Consider the following 24,860-nt stretch of genomic DNA (forward strand, 5'->3'; position numbering starts at 1 on the left):
AATATTATATAATTATAAGATAACATACTAAAATATTATATAATTATAAGATAACATATTAAAATATTATATAATTATAAGATAAAATATTAAAATATTATATAATTATAAGATATAATTATAATAATTAGAAGATATAATTATAAGATAAAATATTAAAATATTATATAATTATAAGATAAAATATTAAAATATTATATAATTATAAAATAAAATATTAAAATTATGAAACGAATAAATATCATACTGCACACTATAATGAAGATGAATAATGGCAAAATAAAAGTGGAGTGAAAAGGATCGATTTATAGGTTGAATTCGCACATTTGACCAATAAGGCAACGCTGATAATAAATTAGTGATAATTATTGCTCTACAGAATGATATTTGACCTTATGATATATATTTGACCTCACAATATATATCCTAAAAATGCTGTAGCTATTGATAAAAATAACATCCTATTTTTAATTATTCAGACACGTGTTAATTTAGACGAATGATAGAATAAATATCGACTACTATGAATATAAATTTAAAAAAAAAAGAAAAGAAAATGAATGATGATGATGAATTATTATATATAATTTATATATATAAATATATATATATATAATATATAAATTATATATAGTTTATATATTAAAATATATTAAAATAATATATATATATATATTATATATATAATTTATATAATAATAATTATTATATATTAAAAATAATTTATATATATAAATTCGTTGCTTTCTTAAAATCATTTAAAAATTTTTTTATTTATTGTACTGTGACACGCAAACGCAGAAACGAAAATTTTACAGAAATGAAAATACGAAGGACACAACGAATAAGACCAATTTTGCGTGAATTCAACAAGTGGCTGTCATCAATAATTCAGGCCCTTTGCCCTTGCCACGTGCTCAACATGCGAGCGTTACAAAGCGTGACAGGCTTTGCAGGTAAAGCTAGATCCGTGGAATTCGTACTAAACGGGTTAAACGAGTACTGTTACGCGTTACCGACCGATAACCCATTAAGATTTATGTCGGTCTTTGTCATTTCACGAAAACTTTAATTTCAGGGTACGATCAGCTTCAGATTGAATTACACAACTTGAATTACACGTACTTCGCGCAGGTTTATGACGCAATATCGCACGTTTTACGAGTAACAGACGTTTTTCCTTTAGATTTAGATAGTATTTACGGTTTACGTTGTACTTCGAAGCAGTCGACCTACGCGACACACCGAGGAATTTCACTTTCGTATATCCGACGATAGATAATGCAGTTTTTTCAGGTGACACGTCTAGCTAGAATTTCGTCTACGAACATGTCTGAAAACATACGGGCAAGATGAAATCGAACTGAAATCGAAATAAATCACCTACGCCAGAAAGGACTGAAATTAGCGACACACACGCGCGTTGGATAGAATTTTCACTTCTCAGCTGCGCTCTAGCACGCTAGTAACTGGTTCACGGATAACGAGTGACCAAACCGTATACAATAATTCGTCTTCTTTTTTCAATTCATCGATATATTATACTGGATAGAAATTACTAAGAAGCAATAAATTTATCACTTATTTTACCCGGATTATATTTCAATGTACTTAAAACTGAGAAAATATTGCAATTTTCTCGACGTGCGTGGCACGTCATTTCAGCGCAAGAGGTTAAGTTCACCGATTCCCGGTAAATCGGGTTCAAATTCAATCGTATCGATTTTATCGAGTTGAATAATAATTTCGCGTTAAATGATTATGATTACTAAGTTAAATAATTACACTACCATAAATGTATAGGTAAACAAATACAAGTACAACTGTTAACCTCTTAACCACTTGCGCTGGCAGCTAATTGCGGACCATAACGAGTGACCAGCACCGTGTACAATAAGTCGTCGCTTTCTTTTAAACTCGTCGGTGTGATATCTCTACTTATGGATAAAAAATGATTGATATATAAGTAATAAATTTATTATTTTGCCTGGGTTATACTTAAAACTGAGAAAATATCGCAATTTTGGACAAAATATTCTCGACGTGCGTGGCACGTCATTTCCAGCGCAAGAGGTTAAACGCGAAGAGAAAAAAAATGTGGACACGGGGCAATCGATAGGTGAACAGAAGAGGAAACAGAGCAAGGCAACAAAACAATGTAGAAAGGAACACGGGAGGACGAGTGCCCCGTCATCGGCGATTTCCTCAGTGATCGGTCAAACGCCACGATCTTATCATTAACGCCGTCTCAAATATACGTATCAAACCAAGACAAGATTTCGCGATTATTTTCTTTTTTTTTTTTCTTTTTTTCTTTTTGTTTTTGCAGTGGCATAACTGCCTTCTTCCACCGCGCTTCGTTAGAAGTATCACTTTGTGCCAAACCAGGCGGCGACGATTACGTCGGATGAGGTTACTTCAACCGGAAAGAGGATAAAAAAGAGAACTGCATTCTTGAGAAGCGTGCATCCCGATTGGACGCGATATCCACCCTTCAGACGTTCCACCTGTGCCTTTTTGTAGTTTCTCGCGTATCTTGTTGGATTGTTTTCAACTTCTTTCTTGTGCACGCCACTTACTTTATAATGAAGTTTACGATATAGGTTAGGTACTAAATAAGGAACAATAGGCGTGAAACCGTGGGAATTTTGGGAAACGCAGTTAAGATTCTAAAATCGTTAAAGTTCCGAAGCAAGAGTACAAAAGAATAATTAGAAATTTAGACAGAAAATTTAATTCAGTATAGCAGATTGAAGACCGGGAGTGCCAATGAAATTATTGTGTCTTTTTTTTTTTTTTTTTTAAACCTTCTTTAAAATAAAATTTACTTTCATGCACGCCCGTTTCATTAATAATAAATCGAGAAACGAGTAACTGACAGTCGAATCGTAAGGTTCGCAAATTAATCTGTACCATGATTATCCAACCAAGAGGTAACTTTATTATCGCTTTTCACTAATGGAGCCTTGTCAGTTTACCGCGACATCCGCGTGTAATTACTTTCACGCATAAGTGGCCTCCTGTCTAGTAATTAATCTCCATTTCCCCTCGCCCGGCCGTAAATACCGTGGAATTTCTAACCAGCTTTCGCATTCTCTCGTTATCTCTTAAATCTCTTTCACATTTGTCCAGTTCGTTTCGACGTGAAACAAAAAAAAAAAAAAAAAAGAAGAAAACGTACGATGTATATTCAGAAAATTTTTAAATACTTGTACGTTTATGCCGATGTTGGGCTAGTTTTTTCCAACAGTGACGACAACCTCGCGAAGTCGATGATAATAAATGTTATAATTACACGCACACGAGGTGTGATAATTTTGCAAAATATTTATATTTAACAACAAGGCGTGATAATTTTGCAAAAATTATATTTAACAACAAAATTGTTGTTATTGGAAAAAGTTTAAAGAGTTAACAAAATATACCTAAGCTAGGGTCCGGATCTTGACGGAAGGGGGCAAGTTTTTTGAATCGCGGACTGACTTGTGTCAAAACATTCGTGCCGAGCTGCAATAAAATAAATTGTACGTGAGTGCATCCACGTTTTGAACTTTATTTTTAACCTCGCCCACGTATCCTTCGTTAGATTAAACAGAAAAGAACGAGACTCTCCAGAAAGCTATCTTTACACTTCGTTACAGTGGAATTCAAAACTTTTTCCAGGACAATGTAGCTAATGTGGTAACAGCCCAATTTTTCAAATACCAACGATAATTGGTTCAGGTTCCACTTGAATTTTTCCAACCTGAGAAACAACACTGTCGTTTCGTCTTTCTTTCTTTTTTTTTTTTCCTTTTATCGATATCTTGCACATATTTGTTAATCAAAAATACACGTACAGGCAGAATGGGACAAAATTGCGACGAAAATTGAGAAAAACTAAAAAATATATTCGCCCAACGTGGGGCTCGAACCCACGACCCTGAGATTAAGAGTCTCATGCTCTACCGACTGAGCTAGCCGGGCTGTTATTAGGTTCTATCAAATTGGACTATTTCCAGCGAATATACTGCACTATACTGTTCATAATTTGCAAATTAATTTTCGCACATGTAACAAAATACGAAAATCCGAGAAACATATTTCGAATTAAAAACGACAGAACCTATTCAGAGAAATCTTTCCAGATGCTTCCAAACTGCTTTAAAATTATTGCCAATCACGGGAGTGTAATTAAGCAATAGGGGGTATAAGGAAGCCAACGTTTTTAAAAGACAACGATAGAAACTGAAAATTAATGGAAAGTGTAATCAAAACAGAAGACAGAAGTAATGAGTCATTGTTTACTCATTAGCGTGGCATAACTCGCTTACGTGGCAATAATTTCTAAAGTTGGACATTCCCCTCGCCAATGTCAAAGAAAAAAAGAAAAGAGAAAATATTCCTTCCACACACGTTTGTCCATTCACGTTTCAGAACTCACCTCTCGCTGATAGTGAGTACAAAAATTCACTCGGACGTGAGTACAAAGATAATTGCCAACTGAATGAAGCGGTTGAGAAGAGTTTCGCGTTTAGAAAATTACATCTGGATCGTTTCTCTGATCTCTTGCGCTGGCAACTGGTTTTGCGGACCATAACGAGCGACCAAAACCGTACATCAACAGTCCGTCTCCTTTTTTTGAATTCGTCACTGGATAGAAATTACTGAGAAGTAATAAATTCATAGTTTGTTTTGTCTGGATTATACTTAAATATACTTAAAAACTGTGAAAATATTGCAATTTTGGGACAAAGAAAGTCCTCGGCGTGGCAAAGAGGTTCAACTACGCGCGTTGGCAACTGATTGCGGACCATAACGAGTGACCGACCCGTATACAACAATCCGTCGCTTTCTTTTTAAACTCGATAAAAATGATTGATATATAGTAATAAATTTATTATTTGTTTTGCCCGGGTTATACTTAGATATACTTGAAACTGAGGAAATATTGCAATTTTGGGCCAAAAGATATTCTCGACGTGCGTGATACGTCATTCCAGCGCAAGAGGTTGACCAGTTGCGCTGGCAACTGGTTTTGCGGACCATAACGAGCGACCAAAACCGTGCATCAACAGTTCGTCTCCTTTTTTTGAACTCGTCGGTACGTCACTGGATAGAAATTACTGAGAAGTAATAAATTCATAGTTTGTTTTGTCTGGATTATACTTAAATATACTTAAAAACTGAGAAAATATTGCAATTTTGGGACAAAGAAAGTCCTCGACGTGGCAAAGAGGTTCAACTACGCGCGTTGCCAACTGATTGCGGACCATAACGAGTGACCAAACACCGTAACACGACAATTCGTCTTCGTTTTTGAATTCATCGGCATATTACTGGATTGAAATTACTAAGAAGCAATAAATTTATTATTCGTTTTGCCTGGATTATATTTTAATATACTTAAAGCAAATATTGCAATTTTGGAAATATTCTCGACGTGAGGTTAGATTAGAGATTCAGGAACAAATGCACACTCCGTTGTCTGTTTATTTAGTTTGTGTGAAATTGCGAGCCACTTGCCGAGGGATCGGTTACCAACGTTACGCCCCCCCCCTCTTCGAAATTTACTGTCAGCAATTCTACGCCTTTCAGTTTTCAACGAAAGCTCGACGACGAACCGGTCGATGATAGTTCTACCGGCCATAAACTTTGCAACTCGTAATTTACAAGCCGGTAGCAATGAAAATTTATTCTAAACCGACTGCAAACGTACGTACGAACAAACGTAATGTGTACATGTGCCTACTCGCCTGAGTTTACTCGCAATCGTGCGTCTAGCGCAGGTAGGCATTTGGTTTACGAGACCTTTTATTACGGTCATACAGCCAGACAGATTACCATTGAACAGAACCTGCTTCTCTCGTCATCGATCAACACTTCCCACGGATTGTCTGTTACGTTGAGTATTGTGTAAATAATTTTCAAGTTTTTGGAAACAAATTGCAATGACGCGTTTGACGCATCAAGTTAATTTCGACAGGTCTGAATTTGTCAGCAGTAGACGTCGGAATTAAATGATCAGTTTCTCAATCTCGGTAAACGAGTCACAGATAATGGTGAAATATAATAAAATAATACTTATATAATATAAATGAATAAATATTTGTAATAATATTAATAGTAATAAAAAAATAAATAAATATAATATATAAAATAAATATTTATGATAACAATATTAATAATAATTTATAATATAAATGAATAATAATAAGTTTTAGAAATACAAATAAATTTATTATAAATTATAATAATATATTTGTTACAATAATAATATATTATAAATAAATTTATATTAATATTAAATAATAAATAATAAATTTCTCAGCCTCGGTAAAGGAGTTACAGATAATGGCGAAATATAATAAATAATAAACTTATAATGTAAATAAATAAATATTTGTAATAATAGTAATAAAAAATAAATAAAAAATAAATAAATATAATATATAAAATAAATATTTATAATAACATTATTAATAATAATTTAATATAAATAATATAAATAAATAATAATAAATAATAAATTTATAAATATAAATAAATAATAATAAATAATATATTAATATAATAAATAATAAATAATCAATAATAATAAATAATAAAATAATTAAATAATAAATAATAAATTAATAATAAATAAATAATAATAAATAATATATTAATATAATAAATAATAAATAATAAATTAATAATAAATAAATAATAATTAATAAATAATAAATAAATAATAATAAATAATAAATTAATAATAAATAAATAATAATAAATAATAAATATAAATAAATAATAATAAATAATAAATTTATAAATATAAATAAATATATAAATTATAATAATAATATATTACAAATAAATTTATATTAATATTAAATAATAAATAATAAATTTCTCAGCCTCAGTAGAAGAGTCACAGATAATGGCGAATATATCATAGTTAGGATAGATAATTGTTGTTTCATTGATGTAAATAATATTGTTTCACTAAAATTATTCGTGACTCAACCCGATAATCAAGAAGTTTCTGTCGCTGATATACATTTGCATGAGAGATTCACACAATTCCGCCCCTATTTGTACTATTGAAATTCAAATTCCAATAAATGACGTTCATTTTTATAAGTATTATAATATGTGACAATTATGTAGCACGATCGTCGAAGATTTTATCATACTTTGTTCAATCGGAGGGGATGATCGTACTGTTCTATGCGGCGTATAACGAGCCCGTAGATAATTTTTATTCGGCAGGATGATGTTATAATCATCCTGGGGGCAGCGGCGTTTGAACAAGGGCGTGACCAGGCTACGCCGGCAAAAAGGAAAAAGGAGAAAGAGAGAAGAAATGAGCCACGAAAGAACGGACGGGCATGGGCCAATGGCGTGGCATTTGTTACGCCTAATCGCGCGCAATTTTTAATTTTTACGCGTCGTTAGGCGCAAATTCGGGCTATGCAATTAGCTCGAGCCCTTTTGTGGCTCGGCGCCGCTTGTTCTCAACCTCTTGTAATGAAATTATTACACAATGAATATTCTTAATAACAACGAAATTATTATACAATTATTATTCTTACTTCATACTGAATATTCTTATACGATTATTATTATTATACAGTGAATATCCCCGTAACGAAAATTCATCATGCAGCCAATATTCTTATCTCCAGAAACAGTTAAAAATTAAAAGATTCGGAAGATTAAGAGTCTTCTGAACCTTCTAATAAGAGGGAACATTCTTCTATATCGGCGAAACACTGATTTACATATAAATACGAACGAGTATATACCTGAATATAAATACGAACGAGTTATAAACCAAACACGCGTATTTGCATGAAACGAGCAGCGGCAGCCGTTCAACCGGCTATCCTCCCATCTCTCTCTCGCGGCAGATTCCAATTCAAATCGCTTCATTTTCATTTACCATGCCGCCTTTCCTCGTGCCCGAGAACGTGATCCGCCCTCGCCTCGGTCGTTGCAACATTATCCAGAAATTCCTATCGATAATATTCTCGTTGGGAACGTCTCAATCAATCATGGATCAAATATCGTCGAAACAGCGCCGGTTCTGCGCCACTGCGTCGGAGGGGGCCCGTCGAATTTTATAGTTTAATAATAGAGCGGCGTTGAGGAGTGTTTGCTTATCGCATCGTGCGTTGATTTCTCAGCCGAAGACACGACGCGGTGCCGCGCCGCGCCGCGCGGAGGACCAGTTACACGCTCCGGAGGATAAGGACGTTACGAAAGCGAGCAAAAAAGAATCGACGACAAAAATAAGAGAAAGTCGCGAGGGAAGGGAGGTGGAGAAGCGGCGCGGAGCAAAAGAGGGTGGGTGACGCTTGTGCGAGGACTGCTTAGCCAGACTATGCCTCCCACCTGCGGCTGCTTCCCTCCACGTTCACTCGGCAGACACGAATAATCGAAGCATAATTTCAGCCCGTCGGCCGTCAGCCTCGCGTATTTCGGAGTAATAGTTCCCTCTTTACGTGACCACCTATATACCCCGCCGCCAAACTTTGCCCAACTATACACGGTGTGTATTTTGTCGGATTTAACCACTTGCGCTTGTAACTGTTTCGCGGACCATAACGAGCGACCAAATCGTATGTAAAATAATTCGTCTTCCTCTTGGAATTCATCGGTATATTCATTGGACAGAAATTACTAGGAAGTAATAAATTTATTAGTTGTTTCGTCTGGATTATATTTCAATGTGCTTGAAACTGAGAAAATTATTGCAATTTTAGGCGAGAAATATTCTCGACGTGCGTGGCAAGAGGTTAAGTTCACCGATTCCCGAGTAAATCGGGGTTCAAATTCAATTCGTATCGATTCTGTTGAGTTAAATAATCATTTCCCGTTGAATGATTATGATTATTAAGTTAAGTAATTATACGACCATAAATGTACAGGTAAACAAACACAGGTACAACTGTTAACGTCTTAACCACTTGCGCTGGCAGCTGATTGCGGACCATAACGAGTGACCAACACCGTATACAATAATTTGTCGTTTTCTTTTTAAACTCGTCGATGTGATATCTCCATCTCTGAATAAAAATGATTGATATATAGTAATGAATTTATTATTTGTTTTGCCTGGGTTATACTTGAATATACTTAGAACTGAGAAAATATTGCAATTTTGGGCCAAATAATCTCAGCGCGCAAGAGGTTAAAGTTCGACTTTCGAGGTTAAGTATCGTTTCGATTTTGTTGAGTTAAATAATAATTTCCCGTTAAATGATTATAATTATTAAGTTAAATAATTATAGAACCATAAACGTGCAGATAAACAAACACAGGTACAACTGTTAACCTCTTAACCACTTAACTTATTATAATTATTAAGATTATAATTATTAAGTTAAATAATTATTAAGATTATAATTATTAAGTTAAATAATTATTAAGATTATAATTATTAAGTTAAATAATTATAGGACCATAAACGTACAGGTAAACAAACACAGGTACAACTGTTAACCTCTTAACTACTTGCGCTGGCAGCTGATTGCGGACCATAACGAGTGACCAAATCGTACACAATAATTCGTCGTTTTCTTTTTAAACTCGTCGGTGTGATATCTCTATCTCTGGATAAAAATGACTGAGAAGTAATAAATTTATTGTATGTTTTGCCTGGATTATACTTGAATATACTTAAGAGAAACTATTACAATTTTCGGCCAAATAGTTTCGACGTCGGTGGCACGTTATTCCAGCGCAAGAGGTTAACCACTTGCGCTGGCAATTGATTGCGGACCATAACGAGTGACCAACGCCGTATACAATAATTCGCCGCTTTCTTTTTGAATTTGTCGACGTATCACTGGATAGAAATTACTAAGAAGCAATAAATTTATTATTTGTTTTACCTGGGTTATACTTAAAACTGAGAAAATATCGCAATTTTGGACAAAAAAGTCGTCGACGTGGCAAAGAGGTTAACTAATTGCGCTGGCAACTGGTTTTGCGAACCATAACGAGCGACCAAGCCGTGCATCAACAATTCGTCTTCTTTTCTCGAATTTGTCGGTATGTCACTGGCTAGAAATTACTAAGAAGTAATAAATTTATAATTTGTTTTGCCTCAGTTACATTTCAATATACTTAAAACTGCGAAAATGTTGCAATTTAGGACATAAAGTCCTCGACGTGGCTAAAAGAGGTTAACCACTTGCGCTGGCAACTGATTGCGGACCATAACGAGTGACCGAGCAAAAGACTAACCTATGCAAACATGGGTACACAGCGAGTAAAAGACTAACGTATGCAAACATAGCGAGTAAAAGACTAACCTATCCAAAACGAACGGTTGCAATTAAGACGTCCCTGCTTTTTCTGCGTGCGCCATTTTGTTTTCGTTGCATAAGTGGCCAACCGTGGTGCAATACACCACTAGTGGCACTGGGACACCCTATATATTTTTATAATAATACCCTTCTTCAGCAAACAGTTTTAATTTGCACACAATGACGTGATCTGTCGCGCGCTTCTTTCTAATAAAATGCCGGCGTTCATCTAGCTTCTTTGTCGTGGATTTCAGAAATTCAACCTTGCTTAATACCCCGAATACAGAATACCATAATCTTCATAATCAGCGTAGCATCGCAGCATGCGGGAGTACGCGAGAATATTTCACGACGAGAATTAAATGTAAATATTAAAATATTACAGAGAGAGGAGAAACTATTGAAATATTACAGTTAAAATATTGAAATTACAGTCATTGAAATGTTACGCGCGCGAAACGTAACTTAAATACACACACAAGCGCGACATGTGTTGTCCACTTTGCATCGAACGTAGTGTCGAATTATCTTTGGCTGTGAAAACGCGAGAGTTGAAGAACACTTGAAAATCCACTTTGTTACTCTCTGTACTCTCGTTGCCGCCTGCGACTCATTGAAAATTCATCCGGCGAATTGAATACCACACGATCGTCCCTGCACGTCGATAATCGACTTGAGACACACCCTGTGTATAGAGGAGCACCCGTAATCGTAGCTCGTAGGTACAGGCGTAACGAGCCAGGGCGTAATTTAATGTGCTCCGGGCGTAATTTTTATTTCTATTCGTCCCCGTATATATAATAAACGATCGTCATAATAACCGTCATTATGCGGCAAGAGGGGGCTTGCCGATATATATGTATACGGAGCGGTTCGAAAGAAAAATAGAGCGAGGAGCGCAAACTGTCAATAGCTACAAGGGAAAGCAGGATGAAACCTGATAAAAACAATATAGGTTACATTAAACATGTACACTGTGACAACCCATGGTTTAGAACTTGCCAGTTCATTGTGTTTCTGCGATAAAATTGAGTTTTTCTTTTTTTTTTTTTTTTTTTTCTCTCTCAACTGGTACCGACGGATGGTTTTTGCTTCGTTGTGGAAGCAAAGAGCGAATTGTAGAAATGAACAGAAAATTAAAGATTGAAAATTACAGATAACATTTGCCACCGTCGTTTTATGGAGAATCGATAAATAATATGTAGAGTAAAGTAGGGTAAAAACCGGGGTACCGTTGTTTCTTTTAAAGTAAGAGCTTCGATAGGCAAGAAGAACTGTGGCACGACATCCGCGGCATTATGTCGCAAATTTCAGAGCAAACAGCATCGTTCTGTTTCACCTAGACAGAGTTACAAATTTCGACTTGAAGAGTTTCAATGTTTCGCGAGTGAAGCGACTGGCTTTTAGTGTTTTCACATTCAGGAATCCATTTAGATAAGTAATATTTGTACTCTGTAGTCATTGTGGAGTATCTTGACGCTTCTTTCACCTCTCTGTCTCATACTGAAGTATAGATATGTAATTTTTTAGTAAATTAATGCATTTGAGGCGAGATAGAGTGTTTGGCTATGGGGCAGAAAATCGGATTCAATGCACTGTGTGTTACATGATGAGCACGTGTACAAGTGTTGAACAAGTCCTCGAATATTTTATTTGCAATTTTTCTTCTATCAATTAAGATGTATATATGTTGAAATAATTCAAACTTTTTATAAATACGGTAAAAAGTTCCTAAACCAGTAATTAACATATTTTTTTATTAGACAGACCGGATAGAATAACTTTATGTTTGTTGAAATTGTCAAAAACAATTGTTCTTACCATTTTTTAACTAACATAAATAAAAATTCAACAGCTGTATTGCTTTTTATACGTGTTTTAATAGATCTTTTAATATTCAGTTTTGTCCACGTTCCATGGGGCAAAACCAGGTACCTGTATATCCTTTGGAAAATTTTATTTTCCCCCCGAGCCAAACAATTCTTTCCAAAAATTTTGGTCATTTCAATGAAGAGATTTAGTCTTGCGCAAATTTCTGTTTTTGCCGTTCGATTTTTTTCCTTTTACTCCACTTTCCCCTGCCTAATCCCACGATGCTCAATCACTCAGATCGCATTGTGGAACTTCATTGTGAAAATTCGCGAAGTTCGTTTTCAACTGAGAACAGAGGGGCGAAGAGGGAAGAGTAGAAGGTTGCACGTTTCTGGATAAACGAGATGAAACAATTTGCATGTTTAATCGTTAATCGACCGGAGCGAGGTGATAATCTGCGTATTTAACAGTGTCGAAATTATCGGACATCCTGTGATTATGGCCACCGCGAACGAGAGAAGGAAACGTGCGCCCAGCGAGACGAAGAAAGAGAGAGAGAGAGAGAGAGAAAAGCGAACGCAGGCGTCCGGTTTTCGATCGTTTGTGTAATTGTTTCCTCGAGAAAAGAGAGAAAACGACGAGGCGTCTCGCGGCTCTGCAGGAATTCTCCATTCAATACCTGGACCACACGCTGGCTGCATTGTGAATTGTTTATGTTAAAGTTATATAATTACCGCGATCACTGTGTAATTTACCTCCCACGGAGTTTCTCTTTCACGCCCGTTGCTTCCCAAATACAGCCATTAGTTCATATATAAATATATAAATATAATTTAAATATGTAAATATAAATATATAAATATAATTTAAATATGTAAATATAAATATATAAATATAATTTAAATATGTAAATATAAATATATAAATATAATTTAAATATGTAAATATAAATATATAAATATAATTTAAATATGTAAATATAAATATATAAATATAATTTAAATATGTAAATATAAATATATAAATATAATTCAAATATGTAAATATAAATATATAAATATAATTTAAATATGTAAATATAAATATATAAATATAATTTATTCTAAATCATATTCGTATATAATATATAAATATAATTTATTCTAAATTATATTCGTATATAACATATAAATATAATTTATTCTAAATTATATTCGTATATAACATATAAATATAATTTATTCTAGTATTTCTAGTATATCTAGTATAATTTATTCTAGTATTTCTAGTATTTCTATATAAATATAATTTATTCCAATGCACTGTTTCACTGTAAAAAATTGTTTCAACATCCTCGTGAGTAATACAGGTGTACATTGAACTAATAAAAAGATATGTAAACTAGGCGTGGCTCGCAACAAATTTTTGTTTAGTCTGGACCAGTGAAGCCCAAAAAATCCAAAAGATAGATCAGGAGTGGCCAAACTTTTGTGCCAATTTTTTTTCTCAGGTGAGCTTCGACATGCCACGAAATGATTTTAACAACAGAAACGTGTTTATTAAATAGTGAACATAGAGGAAGAACATTAGAAAACATCGAAATAACTTATTGTTTTAATGCGATTTACAAGCCTGTTTGCTCTCGATCAAATTATTTATATATTTCCAGATTTAACTCTGTTGTAGCGAGAATCACCGAATTCTTTAAATTCTCATCGGTCATTCTCGGTCGGTGATTATTCTCAATTAATTTCACGGAGGAGAAAGCTCGTTCGCATCTATCTATTATTATCTATTGGATAAGGTACATATATTTTTGTGCAAACTTTCCGAGATTCGGAAAAGCTTCGTGAGGTTAGGATCCTCCAAAAATTTATCAAGTCGACGTCACCTGGAACAGGGTATCAAATTTTGCTTTTGAAAAACTAAGGGAAATTGAACGTGACAATATATTGACTAAATTCTGAAAATAGTTGAGTCAATTTCGATACTTTCGATACTTTTTATATCTTGAATTATTCTTTTTGTTTATTGTCAAAACTCGGTCCATGCGCCACCAGAAATTATGAAATGTGCCACTAGTGGCCACCTCTGCATTAATAGTTTAGATCACGCATCGATCGTTAATCGGTCGAATTATTTACTTATAACAATTGAATCACTGATTGAATTACCAAACATTATTTCATAGTCTCAATAATTCATTTATAATAATTAAATTATTTTATTTACAATAACGGAAAAGACAGTTACATAATACATATGTTTCTTGCTGTCTGAAACAATAAACGAGCGAAAATTTTTATATGTTGCGCTTATATGTTATTCTGAAGCGACGATCACTGCTTAACTCGATTTTTGACTACATAACTGTTCTCTACATAAATTTCTATTTAATATACATCAGTGTAGTTATAACTATAAAAATTGATATCACGAAAATGTAAATTTAGTTTTAGCCGGTAAAAATTTAATAAATTATTACGTTTAACATTGCAACGTATTCAGGAAACTGTAACTTTGCAATAGAAATGTAAAAACTACTAAAGTACTGATCAGTATAATGGAAAAACTGTTTCGAAATATTACAAAAAAATTATCAACAGTTCCGGGTCACTGACGATCGGAACATTAAATTAACCTTCAGGTACGGAGGCTCATTATCAATTAAACTTCCGTCGTGTGCACATCGATCAAAATTCAAGAGTGAGTTTTAAACAATATTTCTGAATATTCTAGTTGTTTAAACATTATCCAACATTTCTAATAATTTATTTGTAACAATTAAACAATAAATCCTCTTCTATAACATTTCTAAGTTCTATTTAAAATTTTTAATTAATCATTTGTAGTAATCGAGCCACTAATACGTTTCTAACGAACTTTAATTAACTGCTTCGCATCATTAACGAATTATTGTAATTACTTTTGTAATTATTTAATTATTTTCATTATTATCATGATTATTTGAACTTGAATACCAGCTCAATTGCCATGACTCGTATGGTACTCGTACAATATATATTTTGATAGTTTCATTCTTTAACAATTACCGTGATATTTCTGTATATACATAGATAATATTAGTCTAACAATACTATTGCTATTTAAATATTATTAGATACTTTCAGAATTTCTCTCTAAAATAATTCAGTCCTTTACTATTAATCAAGTCAAACAAGAATATTTCTTTAATATCTTAAATTAGTCGATCAAACAATTATGCTACGAATTACCATTTCTCTTTCCAACAAATTACTTAAATTCAATGCAAGTTGAGATCTGTGTGAGAAATATATGAAACAGTACCGATTTACAATACATTATAATGTTGAGTTAATTTCGATACTTTTACATCTTGAATTATTCTTTTTGTTTAGTGTCAAAACTCGGTCCATGCGCCACCAGAAATTATGATATGTGCCACTAGTAGCGTCACGGTTGGCCACCCGTGCATTAATAGTTCAGATCACGCATCGATCGTTTCACGTCGCTTTGTGATCATCGGTGTCTTAATTACGGTCGATTATGAGCCGAAAATTCACTGTGCCACAGGGCCCAGAAGCTTAGAAAACACCGCTCGAATACCAGACACGCCGGTGTCACAGATTTCCTCGAATATCGAAATCTTTTTCGAACATCCCCTCCAGATCTCATCCGATAAAGTAGGGTAGATGTTTCTGGAATTATCGTCACGAAAGCGTTCTTCCGTTACCAAGAATATGATCTCGTACAATTTTGGTCGAAGCGTAACAGTCCCAAATTTATTTATAACGCTTCGATCATTGAAGACTCGAGGTGACCAATTTCTTTTTTTTTTTTTTTTTTTTTACAAATTTTAATGATTCCTTTTTAAAAACTTTTCAACTACTAAGAGCAGTATTCTATTTACGTTTCGTTCTTACTTCTTTGTATCGCAGTTGTAAGTTTTGTATTAAACAATTTCTCATTAGACTTCGTTGTAATTTAAATGTTATTTCAGGCGTGCAAGTTACTTTAAATCACCCTGTGTAGAAAAAAGAAAAAAATACAATAGAAAAAAGGGTTCATAACGTCTATGATAGATAGTACTCGTCGAAACGCAAAAAAAAAAAAAAAACTCCTAACAAACACGAGTCGAAAAATTAACAAGGTTCAAAGTTATAAGTTTGAAGTATATAATGTATAGTGCAAGCGATTTTTTGTTTCGGTTGAAGAAACGAATTTCTTCGTTTCGTGACCTATCACACTGTGTGCAAGTAGCGGTTTTTAACTTTATAATAATATTGACAGCAGGTTTTCAGTAAAAGTGTCCATCTTCCATTTCTGTGCATGCTCAACACCTTCGTATCAAAGAGTCGTAACAAGAGTTTTGACTTTGATCTCGTTAACAAATTGTTGACTATATTTCAGTGACGAATTTCTTCCTGACGAGTAAAAAAAAAAAAAACTGGCGATTTTTTGTGCATATTCGTCGCGTTTAACAACGTTCGTTTCCATTTTGAATAAAACCGACGATCACGTAGGAGGCAACCTGTGTTAAATCAAATCGCTTATACATATATATATTAATTATCGCAGAGATCAATAAGAAAGAAACTCCCACAAATCAAGAGAAACTTCCACGAAACCTATATACCTCAGCCGTCCCAAGAAGGAGAACGCACACAGATTAAAGGCAATTAAACTCGCCCGTTTCAAAAATGGGAAACATTCCAGGTGAAACGCGAACGAGAGGCTTCCCGTAGCCCAGGTTGGCTGGGAAACCGAGCCACCCGTGGTCATGGCGAGTCAAGTGCAACTGCAGGGTGTGTATAGTCACCCGGTTGACCGATTAGTTTCATCCATCACGCGACATAAAGGAAATGGAGGGCCGAACAATATCTGATTTCGAGCCACGACCTGTGTGGCGTTCTTTCCGATCGTCGGGAGAGGTTTCCCGGCGAGTTTCACGGAGCCGAACCCTTTTATGGATCATGGGACCACCCTATTTCTGAACCAGAGTCACCACGACTGGAAAAAATCGGCAGCGGCGCGCGACAACTTGCCCTCTTTATGGCAACGCGTGTTGTCGCGTCTCGAGAATCTGACGATAAACTCCGTCCGTTTTCGAGATTTCGAAGTCAAATTAGTCCTCTTAATCGCCTTGCGCTGGCAACCGATTGCGGACCATAACGAGCGACCAAGCCGTATATAAAATAATTCGTCTTCCTTTTAGAATTCATCGGTATATTCATTGGATAGAAATTACGAAGAAGTAATGAATTTGTTTATCATTTGTTTTGACTGAGGCTATATTTCAATGCGTAATACTTAAAACTGAGAAAATATTGCAATTTTTAACCGATTGCGGACCATAACGAGCGACCAAGTACACGATAATTCGTCTTCTTTTTTAATTCATCGGTATATCACTGGATATGGATACTATATCAAGAAGTAATAAATTTGTTTTGTCCTTCTTTGCAAAATTACATAATTAGTTTATATTAAACTAAACAAAAATACATAATTAGTTTATATTAAAATAAACAAAATTATGTTAGTTTATATTAACTTCTAACCACTTGCGCTGGCAACCGATTGCGGACCATAACGAGCAACCAAGCCGTATATAAAATAATTCGCCTTCCTTTTAGAATTCATCGGTATATTCATTGGATAGAAATTACGAAGAAGTAATGAATTTGTTTATCATTTGTTTTGACTGGGTTATATTTCAATGCGTAATACTTAAAACTGAGAAAATATTGCAATTTTTAACCGATTGCGGACCATAACGAGCGACCAAGTCGTACACGATAATTCGTCTTCTATTTTTTAATTCATCGGTATATCACTGGATATGGATACTATATCAAGAAGTAATAAATTTATTATTTGTTTTGTCCTTCTTTGCAAAATTACATAATTAGTTTATATTAAATAAACAAAAATGTATAATTAGTTTGTATTAAAATAAACAAAATTGTATTAATTTATATTAACTTCTAACCACTTGCGCTGGTAACCGATTGCGGACCATAACGAGCGACCAAGCCGTATATAAAATAATTCGCCTTCCTTTTAGAATTCATCGGTATATTCATTGGATAGAAATTACCAAGAAGTAATGAATTTGTTTATCATTTGTTTTGACTGGGTTATGTTTCAATGTGTAATACTTAAAACTGAGAAAATATTGCAATTTTCGGTCAAAAATATTCTCGACGTGCGTGGCACGTCATTACAGCGCAAGAGGTTTAACCGATTGCGGACCATAACGAGTGACCAAGTCGTACACGATAATTCGTCTTTTTTAATTCATCGGTATATCACTGGATATGGATACTATGTCAAGAAGTAATAAATTTATTATTTGTTTTGTCCTTCTTTGCAAAATTACATAATTAGTTTATATTAAAATAAACAAAAATACATAATTAGTTTATATTAAAATAAAAAATTATGTTAATTTATATCATAACAAAATTATGTTAATTTATATTAACTTTTAACCACTTGCGCTGGCAACCGACTGCGGACCGTAACGAGTGACCAATCCGTATACAATAATTTGTCGCTTTCTCTTCGAACTCGTCGGTACGATATCACTGGATAGAAATTAACGAAAAGTAATAAATTTAATATTTATTTTGCCTTTCTTTACAAAATTACGTTATTTTATATTAAAATAAACAAAATTATATTAATTTATATTAACTTCTAACCACTTGCAACCGACTGCGGACCGTAACGAGTGACCAAACCGTATACAATAATTTGTCGCTTTCTTTTTGAACTCGCCGGTACGATATCACTGGATAGAAATTATTGAGAAGTAGCAAATTTATTATTTGTTTTGCCTGTCTTTACAAAATCACGTTAGTCTACATTAAAATAAACAAAATTATATTAGTTTATACTAACTTCTAACCAACTTGCCCTGGCAACCGAGTGCGGACCATAACGAGTGACCAAGCCGTACACAATAATACGTCTTCTTTTTTAATTCATCGGTATATCACTGGATAGAAATTACCAAGAAGTAGTGAATTTGTTTATCATTTGTTTTGACTGGGGTTATATTTCAATGTATAATACTTAAAACTGGGAAAATATTCTCGACGTGCGTGGCACGTCATTCCAGCGCAAGAGGTGAAGAATTTAAAAAGAAATTGTAAAAAAATAGTTACTCGTAAGCGTATTTATATTACAACATTCGCGATCTATAGTGTTAAGAGTCAAGATCCGTAGACGTTTTATCAATCGCGAACAATCGAGTCGTTGGCCGAGCTCGTCAGAGAAATTGCCTTTGCTTGTCTGATGGCTCCTCGTCCCAGCCGATCAAGGGAACGGGCTTGTTCCTGAACGCGCTATCTTTGCATACATTAATCACGAGGGAAAGGTTGGCAAGGGGATTGTTCTCTCGCCTGGATCGCGCCCGTCGGTACCTTTTGCTCGCCACCATTCCTTTCTCTCGCCCCGAAACTCTACACCCTCGGCCTCGGAATTCCAAATTAAAACACATTGGAAGTTCCGCGTGGCGTTTACAGATTCCCAGATAGCGGAATCCAAGAATTCGTGGGAGCTGATCCGTCTTATCCGGGACACTTATCTAGCTCGGAACACTTTTCCAAAAGAAATTTTCTTCTCAAAAGAGATTGGAAAGCAGATTGACAATTTTTGTCGTCAATTGCTCCGTCGTAAAATAAATTCTGTTTGTCAATATATATATATATATATATATATATATATATATATATATATATATATAAAATAAATTATAAATAAATAATATATATATAATAAATTATAAATAAATTATATATATATAATAAATAACGACGATTCTTCGGAAAATTTTGCCATTTTTCAAAAGAACAATTAGATCGCGACACGTGATTCCTTTAAAGTGTTTGAACTTCCGTGAATAGAATACGATGCAAGCCAAAAGAAAGTTTATTTTATTTACTTATAAGTCGAGATTATTCAATTTTATGGCTGTATAGAATTCACCTACCAAACGTTTCTTCTCCACCCTGTATAAATGCGTGCGCAAGAAAAATAATCCACAGTCGGTATTGCAGCAATTTTGCATCAACAAGTTACCGAGGTGGAAGGTAAAAAGGTTGCCTCGTTCAAATAACAGTTCTGCAAAATTGCAACGTGTGATTTTTTTTTGATTACGCCACCCTTGCTACGTGACAACGTTATTGAATAGAGGCGAGTCGTGACACGCGTTGTCCCCTGGTTTCTTTTAGTCGTAGAAACTGTTTTACTACTTTCGAACGAATCGGAAAAGATATACAGGGTGAAGAGAAATACATTACTGACTTCCAGTAATGTATCTTTGAGTATATTATAGAGAAACGAGAAGAAAAATGCTCGAAAACGAAAAGCGTCAACGCAGAAATGTAGTTTTCGAAGAAATGTTTGACACGATTTTTTTTTCTCTTTTATCGGCAATCGTCGATGTCGAAGGGCTGGAAACTAACCTCAAAGTTTGGGGTCCGGAGTATATTTTGTCGAATATCTCAGAAACTACAGAAGGTACAGTTTTTCTGTAAATTGATGAAATTGGTGTTTTTTAACGACGAATTTAATGGTGTATACCATTTTGCGAAATTTCATCAAAATCGGTGATTGACACTTCGATATGTTCCCTTGTAAGTGAATTTCTGAACGACTTTAACTTTCAAATTATCGACTATCGTTTCAACTCCACGCACACGTTTAAAATTGCAACTGGTGTACTTTTGAAAATGTCAAATTATTGCACTGCTCTGGCATCCGCCTACTTTGATAAATAAATGACGATCGAATGACTTTTTTAAGTTGGTTAATATACATAGTAACCTACTATCTTTGCCAAATATTTAAACATGAAATAAAACGAACCGTATCAACAATCGGACCAGAAGTATGCAAATGTGACAACTAATTTGGGACAAAAGTATAAGACACCCCACCTGATATCCAATAATATAGTATGTTTAAGTATACGTACAGAAACAAGAAGAAAAATGCTTGTGAGAAATGCATTCTCAGAACGCATTCGCGACATGAACAATGAAAAAGCGTCAAATCGTCTCTGCGTATGGTATATTTTGAAATTCAAGTGGACGAAATTATAAGACACTAGTGCTAGTCTCTCACAACGAGAGAGAGAGACAAAATTATATTACAACTGAAATTATAGAAGACGTTCTTAACGCTAGAAACATATCAACTTTAAATTAGCCAGCTAGATCTCCGGATCTTAATAATGTTATCGAAAATGTGCGAGGAAAACTTGGCGGGACAATTTCTGAAGGTAGAAAGCAATGCAATAATGTTCAAATGTTAAAAGAAGCAATTTCGTGCGCTTGAAAGAGTTTAGATCGATATTATGTAAAAGAAAATGATTCAAAGGCCAACCAAATCGAACGATCAAAGTTCTACGAAATAAAGGAGGATCAACATTAAAAAAAAAAAAGATTCGAAAGATTTAATTATGAAGACTACTTTCGTTTCCTTTGTCAGTGGCTTATCATTTTGTCCAAATGAAATTGCATTGAATTAAGCAATCTTCTTATTCGTTCAATATACGGAAATTAAAGTTACATTTACGTTAGTTAAAATTAATGTTGATTTGCACGTAACAAAAACCTTGGGCGTCTTATCATTTCGTCTGTACGGGGATAAAAACCAGTGGACGACGAACGAGACAAAGTGAGAGAAAGTGAGGAAGAATTCACGAACGAGGCGAGGAGAGAGAACGCTTAGCTCGAGATGGAGCTTGAAGTTCTCAAATTCCAGGCTAACCTGGTGGTTTTAGTTTTTAGGAAGCGGGCGAAACACACCTCTTGTTCGGAGGAGGAAGAGGGGCGAGGGGGAGGACAATTCTCCCGTGGCTGGCAACCCTTTCGGCATGATTAATGCGCGCGAAGATAGCGAGTTTCGAGGGCCAAGCCCATCCCCCGTGAGGGCGTATTAGCTTATGTTCAGAGGTCCACGACGAGGGAAAAGAAAAAAAAAAAGAGGAGAAAATAGAAACGCTCGCGTCCGACCTCTTTCATTATGAATGCCCCTGTGTGTTTATTGTCCCGGGGCCGGGTGTTTCTCTCTAGGTGTGCTTGGTCGTGAGAGGAGCCCGTAAAACTCGATCTCGGAGGGATTTTGTTCAGGGGGCCGGGCCTGAAAAACCGTAGGACGCCTTCCTTTTTATTTACAAGGTATACAAGCACCGTCACCGATTTTTCGGCACCGGCACGCCACTGATCCTGCTCGGAGATAAGGGAAACGTGCAACGCCGATTTCTCAGATCGGGGATCGTAGGTCTGCAGATCGTGCCTCAGCTCGTGCACAGCTCGTGTCTAATGAACTCGTGGAATTTGGATTCTACTTTACGAGCCGACGAGGTCCCGTTGCACGCAGCTTCGAGTGGAAGTTATCGGTTCACTCGCCGAGTGAAAGGGGCGGTTGTTCGTCTTTGTAGCGGGGCAAACTCGATTTCGTCATCGATGAAGGACACGTGCTTGGTTGAAGGACTCTCAAGATTTCGATAATTTCTCCACATTGAAATTTCGAGATTTCGTGCACGCTGAGATGTGATCGTCGATCTTCAGCCAGCGATGAAAAATTAGAGAAGGAAAAACATGTATAACAGGAAGATGTACAAAAGATAATAAATGAATCATTTCCTTCGAATTGGAGAATAAATCAATTCTCGGGGTGGGGTCGGGATTTTGTTTTAAATTGAAAAATAAATCAATTTTCGAGATTAGATCAGATTAGGGATCTTCAGGATATTAATGGTGATGGAGAAAGTGTGGACTCTAGATAGAAAATTAATTACTTCCTCCCCGAGAAGAATGAAGCATAATTATATAATAATGATAGTGAAAAGGAAAATGACGAAACTGATCTTGGAGAAATAGATAGTGAAAGCGGTATAAACATGTGATGAAAATTTTGCTCGTATGATTCAAATGGTGGATCATCAGTCGTCTGATAAAACTGATAAAACTATTCCCAATAACGAACAATTTGAAACATTATTTTATAAAATATATATATATATTTTTTTTACATTTTTCAGACTGACTCTTTTATTGTAAAATTACAAAAAAAAAACTGCCAATGTTTTGCTCTAAAACGTCGTTTTCAAATGTGCTAAACGTTCTTTTTTTTCTGTTTTCTTTTAGAACAAATAATTCACCCCGAAACAACACTTAATCTTTGCGCTGGCAACTGATTGCGGACCGTAACGAGTGACCGTATACAATAAATCGTCGCTTTTTGTACTCGGTGATGATATCACTGGGATAGAAATTATCGATAAGTAATAAATTTGTTATTTGTTTCGCCTATTTTGTCTTACTTAAAAATATACTTAAGACTGAGAAAATATTACGAAAATTCTCGACGTGCGTGGCACGAGATTAACAGTGAGTGAAAAAGTTTCTGAATAAAGAGATCATTCCTGAAACATAACGAGCGTAATGAAGCGATTCCTCGAGACTCCCACTGTCCCGAAATTAAGATCCACGTCTCACTGAAAGAGAGAAAGAGAGAAGCACCGGTGGCCGTTTCAAGCAGCCAGAAAATCTCGGCCAAGCCCGTCTCTCTTCGCCGAGATTGATTAATTGAAGGTTAAGGGTTCCAGAGGGCGTTAAGTGGTTCACTGAAATGTTTCCACGGGCTGACGCGCGGGTGAGGGCGCGCGCGTGGTACCGAAGCCCCGGCCAGAGAAAAAAGAAAGAGAAGAATGCGACCACGGCCCCCAGTTGCCGCTACTTTCGTGTCAAAATACGGCGCTAATACATCATTAAAAGAAGGCGCCCCTAGCTTGTTCTGTCGGCCTCTAGCGCCACTAAGGGCTACGAGGACACCTCGTGATCGATCAACTGACTTACTTAGTTTCGCTGTACCCTCGTTACAGTCTTCAACTTCTTTTTTTTTTTTTCTTTTTATTCGCTCGTTTACGATTCGAGCATGCTCGTCTACCTCTTGCGCTGGAACGACGTGTGTTTTGTTTCAAAATTGTAATATTTTCTCAATTTTAAGTATATTTAAAACAAAATAGGCAAAGCAAGTAATAAATTTATTACTTTTTAATAATTTTTATCGAGTGATTATCATCAGTTTCCAGCGCATGCGGTTAAAAGTTAATATAAACTAATATAATTTTGTTTAGTTTAATATAAACTAGTGTAACTTTGCAAAGAAAGACGAAACAAATAATAAATTTATTACTTCCCAATAATTTCTATCCTGTCCAGTGACATCATCACCGACGAGTTCAAAATGAATGCGACGAATTGTTGTATACGGTTCGGTCACTCGTTATGGTCCGCAATCAGTAGTTAACCTCTTTCCCAGCGTCGAGGACTTTATGTCCCAAATTGCAACATTTTCGCAGTTTTAAGTATATTTAAACGTAACCCAGGCAAAACAAATAATAAATTTATTACTCCTTAGTAATTTCTAATCGGTGGCATACCAACAAATTCAAAAAAGAAGACGAATCGTTGATGTACGGTTCGGTCACTCGTTACGGTCCGCACTCAGTTGCCAGCGCAAGCGGTTAAAAGTTAATATAAACTAATATAATTTTGTTTAGTTTAATATAATCTAGTGTAATTTCGTAAAGAAAGGCGAAACAAATAATAAATTTATTACTTTTCAATAATTTCTATCCCAGTGATATCATCACCGACGGTCACTCGTTACGGTCCGCACTCAGTTGCCAGCGCAAGCGGTTAAAAGTTAATATAAACTAATATAATTTTGTTTAATTTAATATAATTAACTAATGTAATTTTCTAAAGAAAGGCGAAACAAATAATA

General features: G+C 34.9%; 1 long non-coding RNA gene and 1 other non-coding gene across 4 annotated transcripts in view; both read right to left on the bottom strand.

Annotated features, from left to right (window-relative positions):
* LOC122530982 overlaps positions 1-24,860 on the bottom strand; it is an 83,035-nt gene that overhangs the window by 6,096 nt on the left and 52,079 nt on the right. The window lies entirely within an intron of this gene.
* On the bottom strand, positions 3,894-3,966 carry Trnak-cuu. Its single transcript has one exon. It is a non-coding gene; the product is annotated as a tRNA-Lys (tRNA).

Source organism: Frieseomelitta varia, unplaced genomic scaffold (assembly GCF_011392965.1).
Source record: "Frieseomelitta varia isolate USP_RPSP 00005682 unplaced genomic scaffold, Fvar_1.2 scaffold_370, whole genome shotgun sequence".
Classification (NCBI taxonomy): Eukaryota; Metazoa; Arthropoda; class Insecta; order Hymenoptera; family Apidae; genus Frieseomelitta; species Frieseomelitta varia.